This window comes from Erinaceus europaeus, chromosome 15 (assembly GCF_950295315.1).
Source record: "Erinaceus europaeus chromosome 15, mEriEur2.1, whole genome shotgun sequence".
NCBI lineage: Eukaryota > Metazoa > Chordata > Mammalia > Eulipotyphla > Erinaceidae > Erinaceus > Erinaceus europaeus.
Window position 1 is genome coordinate 23,271,336 of NC_080176.1, and position 8,197 is coordinate 23,279,532.

The following is an 8,197-nucleotide window of genomic DNA, read 5'->3' on the forward strand; positions in this document are numbered from 1 at the left end:
TTTAAAAAAATTTTTTAAAAATAATTTATTTCTTTATTGGGGAATTAATGTTTTACATTCAACAGTAAATACAATAGTTTGTACATGCATAACATTCCCCAGTTTCCCATTTAACAATACAACCCCCACTATGTCATTCATCATCTTTCATGGACCTGTATTCTCCCCACCCACCCACCCACCCCAGAGTCTTTTACTTTGGTGTAATACTCCAATTCCATTTCAGGTTCGACTTGTGTTTTCTTTTCTAATCTTGTTTTTCAACTTCGGCCTGAGAGTGAGATCATCCCATATTCATCCTTCTGTTTCTGACTTATTTCACTTAACATGATTTTTTCAAGGTCCATCGAAGATCGGCTGAAAACGGTGAAGTCACCATTTTAAAAATTTTTTTAAAAATATTTATTTATTTTCCCTTTTGTTGCCCTTGTTTTTTTATTGTTGTTGTAGCTATTATTGTTGTTGTTACTGATGTCATCATTGTTAGATAGGACAGAGAGAAATGGAGAGAGGAGGGAGAGAAAGATAGATACCTGCAGACCTGCTTCACCGCTTGTGAAGCCACCCCCCTGCAGGTGGGGAGCCGGGGGCTCAAACCAGGATTCTTAAACCGGTCCTTGAGCTTCACGCCATGTAAACTTAACCCGCTGCACTACCACCCACTTCCCTCTTTAAAGAAACTATCATGGTCCTGGTGGCACAGTGGATAAAGCATTGGACTCTCAAGCATGAGGTCCTGAGTTCAATTCCCGGCAGTACACGTACTAGAGTGATGTCTGGTTCTTTCTCTCTCTCCTCCTACTTTCTCATTAATAAATAAAATCTTATATATATATAAAAAGAAAATTTATCAATGAGATGGTGGGAGAAAAAGCAAAGCAAAACGCCAGAGCAGTAAGCACACTGTGCGTGTGGTGGTGGGGATCCAGCTCTGGGCCGAGAGCTCAGAGCCAGCACTTGACCCACCCTCCCTGCTCATAAAACAAAGGGAGTTTAATGTGACTTCAGAGCCTCACACAGATGCTATTCTCACACCAAGAAACCCTCCCCAAACCAACTCTCTTGTTCTTTTATGTTAGAAAGGGAGGGTAAAGCAGCAGCTCTCTGTCCACGAAGCTCCCATGTGGTACTGAAATTGGAATGGAGGGCCTCATGTGTGGCAGGCAGGCACGCTACCCCGTGTGCCTCTCAAATAAATCTAGAATAAAGAAGGAGAAGAGGGAGTCGGCGGCAGCACAGCGGGTTAAGTGCAGATGGTGTAAAGCTCAAGCACTGGCGTAAGAATCCCGGTTGGAGCCCCCGGCTCCCCACCTGCAGGGGAGTCGCTTCACAGGTGGTGAAGCAGGTCTGCAGGTGTCTCTCTCTCTCTCTCCCTGTCTTCCCCTCCTCTCTCCATTTCTCTCTGTCCTATCTAATAACGACATCAACAATAACTACAACAATAGAAAACAACAAGGGCAACAAAAAGGAAAGAAATATATAAATAAATATTTAAAAAAAAAAGGAGAAGAAAAGTGGACTGGTGGGGGGGGGAGAAGGCCTCACCAGTAGAGCACACACCTTATGCTCACGGACCCAGGTTCAAGCCCTCTGAACAGGGGAGCACGGCAAAGAGGAAGTTTCATGATTGTTAGGGTAAGACATGGTAGAGTTGTGAGAGCACAAAACTGTGGCAGCAAAAAATGGTAGCTATATGTCTTTAAATGGATTTTTAAATTATCTTTATTTATTGGATAGAGACAACCAGAAATTGAGAGGGTAAGGGGAGGTAGAGGGGAAGAGAAAAAGAGAGACACCTGCAGCCCTGCTTCACCACTCACAAAGTTTTCCCTCTGCAGGTGGGGACCGGGGGCTCAAACCTGGGTCCTTGCACATTGTAACAGGTGCGTTCAACCAGGTGCGTCACCACCTGGACTCCAGGATTTATTTATTTATTTATGTCATCATCATTATTACTATTATTATTACCAGAGCACTGCTCAGCTCTGGCTTATGATGGTGCAGAGATTGAACCTAGGACTTTGGAGCCTGAGGCATGAAAATCTTTTTGCATAACCCCTATGTTATCTCTGAAGCCCAAGACTGATTTTTATTAATATGAGAGAGTGAGAGAGAGAGAGAGAGAACACCAGATCATCACACTGGCACTCTGATACCAGGGGTAGAGCTCAGAATGCAAGTCTGGTGCTCTCCTCCTTGGCTGTAACATAAATGAATCTAAAAGAGAAAGAAAGGGGGGAAAAAACAGGAGGAGGAGGGAATTGGTTTAGTGGATGAAGTGTTGACTCAGGGCAGGGAATCCCGCTGAGGGCAGAATCCATAGCCCTTAGGGACCCCCAGAGGCTCCTGGGTGAGGGAAGCCCAGGAGCAAGGCCAGACTTCCCCCAGTCATAGGGTCGCTGTCACCCACAAACCATCTGGGCATCCTCACTCCGGTGGGACAGGTCCCCCACGATTGCAAGGAAATGAGGAGTAAGCACGCTCGGACACACACCCTCCATGAGGCGCTGGGCTGCTCCTGGGAGTCCTCAGAAGCAGCCAAGATGGGGGCCCAAGGGTGCACACCTTGTCACGCCTGAGGTCCTGGTTTCTGGCCTGGCACTGCATGCAGTCCCAGGAGTGATGGAGTAGTACTGTCTCTCTGTGTCTGTCTCTTCCTCTCTCTCTCACTTCCCAAAAAATGAGTAGTAAAAAGTTGGATGGTCCAGGAGGTGGCGCAGTGGGTAAATCGTGGACTGCAAGCATGAAGTCCAGAGTTTAGTCCCTGGCAGCACATGTACCAGAGTGATGTCTGGTTCTTTCTCTCCTCCTATCTTTCTCATGAATAAATAAATATCTATATCTCTCTCTATATATATATATTTTTTTTAAATAATGGTAGGTTTTATTTCTTTTTTTAAATATTTATTCCCTTTTTTTGCCTTTGTTGTTTTATTATTGTAGCTATTATTGTTATTTAAATTTTTTTAACTTGTTATTGGATAGAGGCAGAGAGAAATGGAGATAGAAGGGGGAGATAGGAAGAGAGACAGAAAGACGCCTGCAGACCTGCTTGTGAAGTGATTGCCTGTGAAGTGACTCCCCTGCAGGTGGGGAGCCGGGGAGCCTGGGGCTCAAACCAGGATACTTAAGCCGGTCCTTGAGCTTTGCGCCACCTGCACTTAACCCGCTGCGCTACCGCCCGATTCCCTATTATTGTTATTGATGTCATCGTTGTTGGATAGGACAGAGAGAAATGAAGAGAGGAGGGGAAGACAGAGAGGGGGAGAGAAAGATATAAACCTGCAGACCTGCTTCACCGCCTGTGAAGCGACTCCCCTGCAGGTGGGGAGCCAGGGGCTCGAACCAGGATCCTTAAGCCGGTCCTTGGTGCTTCGCACCACCTGCACTTAACCAGCTGCGCTACCACCCGACTCCCATTTTTTAAAATTTTTTATAAAAATATATTTTATTTATTAATGAGGAAGATAGGAGGAGAGAGAAAGAACCAGATATCACTCTGGCACATGTGCTGCTGGGGATTGAACTCATGCTTGAAAGTCCAATGCTTTATCACTGTGCCACTTCCCGGACCTCTTTTTTTTCTTTTTTCAACCAGAGCACTGCTCAGCTCTGGTTTATGATGGTGCAGGGAATTGAATCTGGGGCTTTGGCGCCTCAGGCATGAAAGTGTCTTTGCATAACCATTATGCTATCTACCCCTGCCCAAATAAAATATTAAAAAAAAAAAGTACTTTGCAGGAGCATGTACTTTGTCCTGTGCAAGGATGTGGGTCCAAGTCCCCCAGTTGTCACATGGGAACATCTGTCCCAGTGGGAACTTCAAGGGCAGAGGAGCTGTGCTGTGGTCTAGTGCCTCCTGTCTCTCACCCTCTTACCTTAAAAAAAAAAAAAGTGTATGAGTCGGGCAGCGGCACAATGGGTTCAATCCCCCGCACCACCTTCAGCCAGAGCCACCAAGCAGTGCTCTGGTAAAAAAAAAAAAAAAGAAGAAGAAGAAGAAGAAGAGAGAAAAAAATATACTGGGAGCAGTGGAATTGTGCAGGGCACAATAAACACGAGGCCAGGTGGAGGTGTACCTGGCTGAGCACACCCGATACCTTGCACAAGGACCCCAGTTCAAGCCCCAGGTCTCCACCTGCATGGGGGAAGCATCACAAGTGGTGAAGCAGGGCTGTGGGTGTCTCTCTGTCTCTCTCTCCCAAGCCCCTCTCAATTTCTCTATCTCTATCCAATAAACAAATGAGTAGATAAATAAAATATTAAAAGTATATTAAAAAGTAACTAGAGAGTTTCCTGGTTAGATGTCTGTCCCCCGGTGTCCCTCCCTGCCGCTGCTCCAGATTCTGAGGGCAGTAGCAATGGAGACTCAGAGTTGCACTTGCCACCAAGTTGCAGATGCTACCATGATGCCAACGTGAATTTTCTGGGCAGAAAACCTCATCAAGGTGTCCTGGAACGCCACCTCTCCAGAGCCCTGCCCCACTAGGGAAAGCTAGAAACAGGCTGGGGATATAGATCAACCTGTCAATGCCCATGTCCAGCAGGAAAGCAGTTACAGAAGCCAGACCTCTCACCTTCTGCACCCCATAAAGATCCATTCTCCCAGAGGGGTAAAGCATAGAAAAGTTTCCAGTGGAGTGGATGGGATACGGAACTCTGGTGGTGGGCATTGTGCGGAATCGTACCCGTCTTGTCCCACAATGTTGTTGATCATTATTAAATCACTAATAAAGTAAAATTAAAAGAAAAAAAAAGTAACTAGAGCAGCTGCTCTAGTACCAGGCTCACAGCCAGCACGTGCAGCTCCAGCAGTGTCTGTGCTAACTCACCTGGTGCAGGTGCAGGGCCAGAGGTCAGTCACGGCACAGCCCTACCCCAGCCACTTACAGGAGTCAAAGGGCAGTCTCTTGGAGGCAGTCGCTGCACTAGAGGTCAGGGTGCAAGAACACAGATCGAAATGGACGGAGGAGAGAACTGGCGGTGTCTGCAGATGGCTGAAAGGCAGAGCAACAGGGGCCAAGAGGTGATGTACCTGGCTAAGGACCCAGGTTCAAGCCGCTGCTCTCCACCTGCAGGGGGAAAGCTTCACGGGTGGTAAAGCAGGGTTGAAGATGTCTCTCTCTCTCTCTTTATTTTTTTATTTAAGGACTTTATTTATTGATGAGAAAAAAGAGAGAACTAGACATCACTTTGGTACATGTGCACTGAGGATTGAACTCAGGACCTCATGCTTGAGAGTCCAGTGCTTTATCCACTGTGCCACCTACCAGACCACCTTTTTATTTATTTATTTATTCTTAACCAGAGCACTGCTCAGCTCTGACTTCTGGTGGTGCGGGGTATTGAACCTGGGAATTTGGAGCCCCAGGCACAAGAGTCTGTTTGCATAACAATTATGCTATCTACCCTCCGCTCCACCTTTTTTTTTTTTTTTTTTTTTACCTCCAGGGTTATCGCTGGGACTTGGTACTCAAGGTCCTGAGTTCGATCCCATGTGCCATGTGCCATGATGCTCTTGTTTTCTTTCTCCCCCTCTCTAGCTTGTGCTAAGAAAAAAAGCAAGCAAGTGCTCCTGGAATTATAGCATGGCTGTGAGGTGCGCTGGGTGGGGGCACAGCTCATCTGGGGGAGCCCAGAGCTTGCATGCCTGAGGCTACATCCCAGAGGCAGAGGCGTACTAGCCCACTGACTACTAGTAACTACTGCCTAGCACTAACTCTGCTCTTACCTGCATAGGCAACTTTCTCACTCTGTCTTCCACGTGAAACCCACAAAATAATCTATGTTTCCTCCAGGGTTATTGCTGGGGCTCGGTGCCGGCACGGCACTATGAATTCACCCCCCCCCCATTTTATTGGATAGGGCAGAGAGAAATTGAAAGAGGAGGGGGAGATAAAAAGGGAGAGAGACAGAGAGACATCTGCAGATCTGTGTCACCACTTGTGAAGCTTCCCCCCTGCAGGTGGGGAGCTGGGGGGCTTGAACCTGGGTCTCTGTGCAGAAGCTTGTGCTTGGTAATATGTGGACTTATGTTAAGTGCATCACTGCCCTCCCCCCACAAAATACATTTTTTATCTTTATTTGCTTATTGGATAGAGACAGCCAGAAATTGAGAGGATGGGGGAGGCAAAGAGGGAGAGAGAGGGGGCCCAGCGGTAGCGCAGCAGGTTAAGCACAAGTGGTGCAAAGCTCAAGGACCAGCATAAGGACCCCGGTTCGAGCCCCCGGCTCCCCACCTGCATGGGAGTCGCTTCACAGGCGGTAAAGCAGGTCTGCAGGTGTCTTTCTATCTCCCTCTCTGTCTTCCCCTCCTCTCTCCATTTCTCTCTGTCCTATCAAACAACAACGACAACAATAATATTAACAACAACGATAGACAACAACGGCAACAAAAGGGAAAGAATAGCCTCCAGGAGCAGTGGATTCCTAGTGCAGACACTGAGCCCCAGCAATAACCTTGGAGGCAAAAAAAAAAGAGGGAGACAGACAGAGAAACAGTTGCAGCCCTGCTTCACCACTCGTGAAGCTTTCCCCCTGCGTGTGGGGCTCAGACCTAGGTCTTTGTGCATTGTAACATATGCGTTCAACCAGGTGTGCCACCACCTGGTCCCCAAAATACATCTTTGAGAAAGCAAACAATGGGCAGGGGTAGACAGCATAATGATTATGAAAAGAGACTCTCATGCCTGAGGTTCCAAAGTCCCAGGTGCAATCAATCCCCTGCATCACCATAAGCCAGAGCTGAGCACTGCTCTGGTAACAAAAAACAAACAAAAAAAGCAAACGGGGTGGGGGTGGGGGGGTGGAACAGTTTTGAGAGCGCAGGTTCAATCCCCATCCTCTGGTCGTTTTTCTCAGTCTGTGTCTTTCTCTGTATCTCTCTCATTCAAGTAAATAAAATATTAAACAAACAAATAAATACCTTTGCATTGCCTTATGTCAGATTCACCGTCACTTTCAACGTTATTCTTTCTTTCCTCTCCTCCTCCTCCTCCACCTCCTCCTCCACCTCTTCCTCCACCTCCTCCTCCTCCTCCTCCTCCTCCTTCTTACCAGAGCACTGCTCAGCTCTGGCTGATGGTGGGGGGGAGGGTTTGAACCTGGGACCTTGAGGCCTTAGGCATGAGAGTCTGTCTGTCTGCCTAACCATTATGCTATCTACTCCCACTACATAGAATGGTTTCCAACAGCTGTCAGGGTAACTCCCTAGGTGGAGAGAGGATTGCACAAGAAAGGGGGCGGTGGCGCAGTGGGTTAAGCGCACATGGCGCAAAGCCCAAGGACCGGTGTAAGGATCCCAGTTTGAGCCCCTGGCTCCCCACCTGCAGGGAGTCGCTTCACAGGCAGTGAAGCAGGTCTGCAGGTGTCTGTCTTTCTCTCCCCCTGTCTTCCCCTCCTCTCTCCATTTCTCTCTGGCCTGTCCAACAACGAACAACATCAACAATGGTAATAATAATAACTACAACGAGGCTACAACAACAAGGGCAGCAAAAGGGGGGAAAATGGCCTCCAGGAGCGGTGGATTCATGGTGCAGGCACGGAGCCCAGCAATAACCCTGGAGGAAAAAAAAAAGAAAGGTGGAGAGCTCTCCTATGTCCGCCCCTCCAATGTCACCACCCGTCCCCCCCCCCCGCGTGGGCTTTGGACCCAGGATGCCACTTTTTAGGGGTCTTCGCCAAGTGAGCATCCTTTGAGCTTGCCACCTCCTGTGATTTCTTCTCCTCCTGAAGACGGGCTCCCCTTTCTAGCTCATTTTGCATTTTTTAAAAACTTTTTCTTTTTTTAATATTTATTCACTTTTGTTGCCCTCGTTGTTTTATTGTGTAGTTATTGTCGTTATTGATGTCGTCGTTGTTAGATAGGACAGAGAGAAATGGAGAGAGGAGGAGAAGACAGGGGGGGAGAAAGACAGACACCTGCAGACCTGCCTCACCGCTTGTGAAGCGACTCCCCTGCAGGTGGGGAGCCGGGGGGGGGGGTGTCGAACTGGGATCCTTACGTCGGTCCTTGTGCTTTTCGTCACGTGCGCTTAACCTACTGCGCTCCCACCCGACTCCCCATTTTGCACTTTCTTGCCCAGATTGTCCCCAGGAGGGTAGGGTCTCCGGACACCCCCTTTTGGCTCCCCCAGGCCCCAATCCACCGTTCTGATTGGCTTCGCGCAGTCTCCAGGCGCAGTGGGAGGGGGCACGA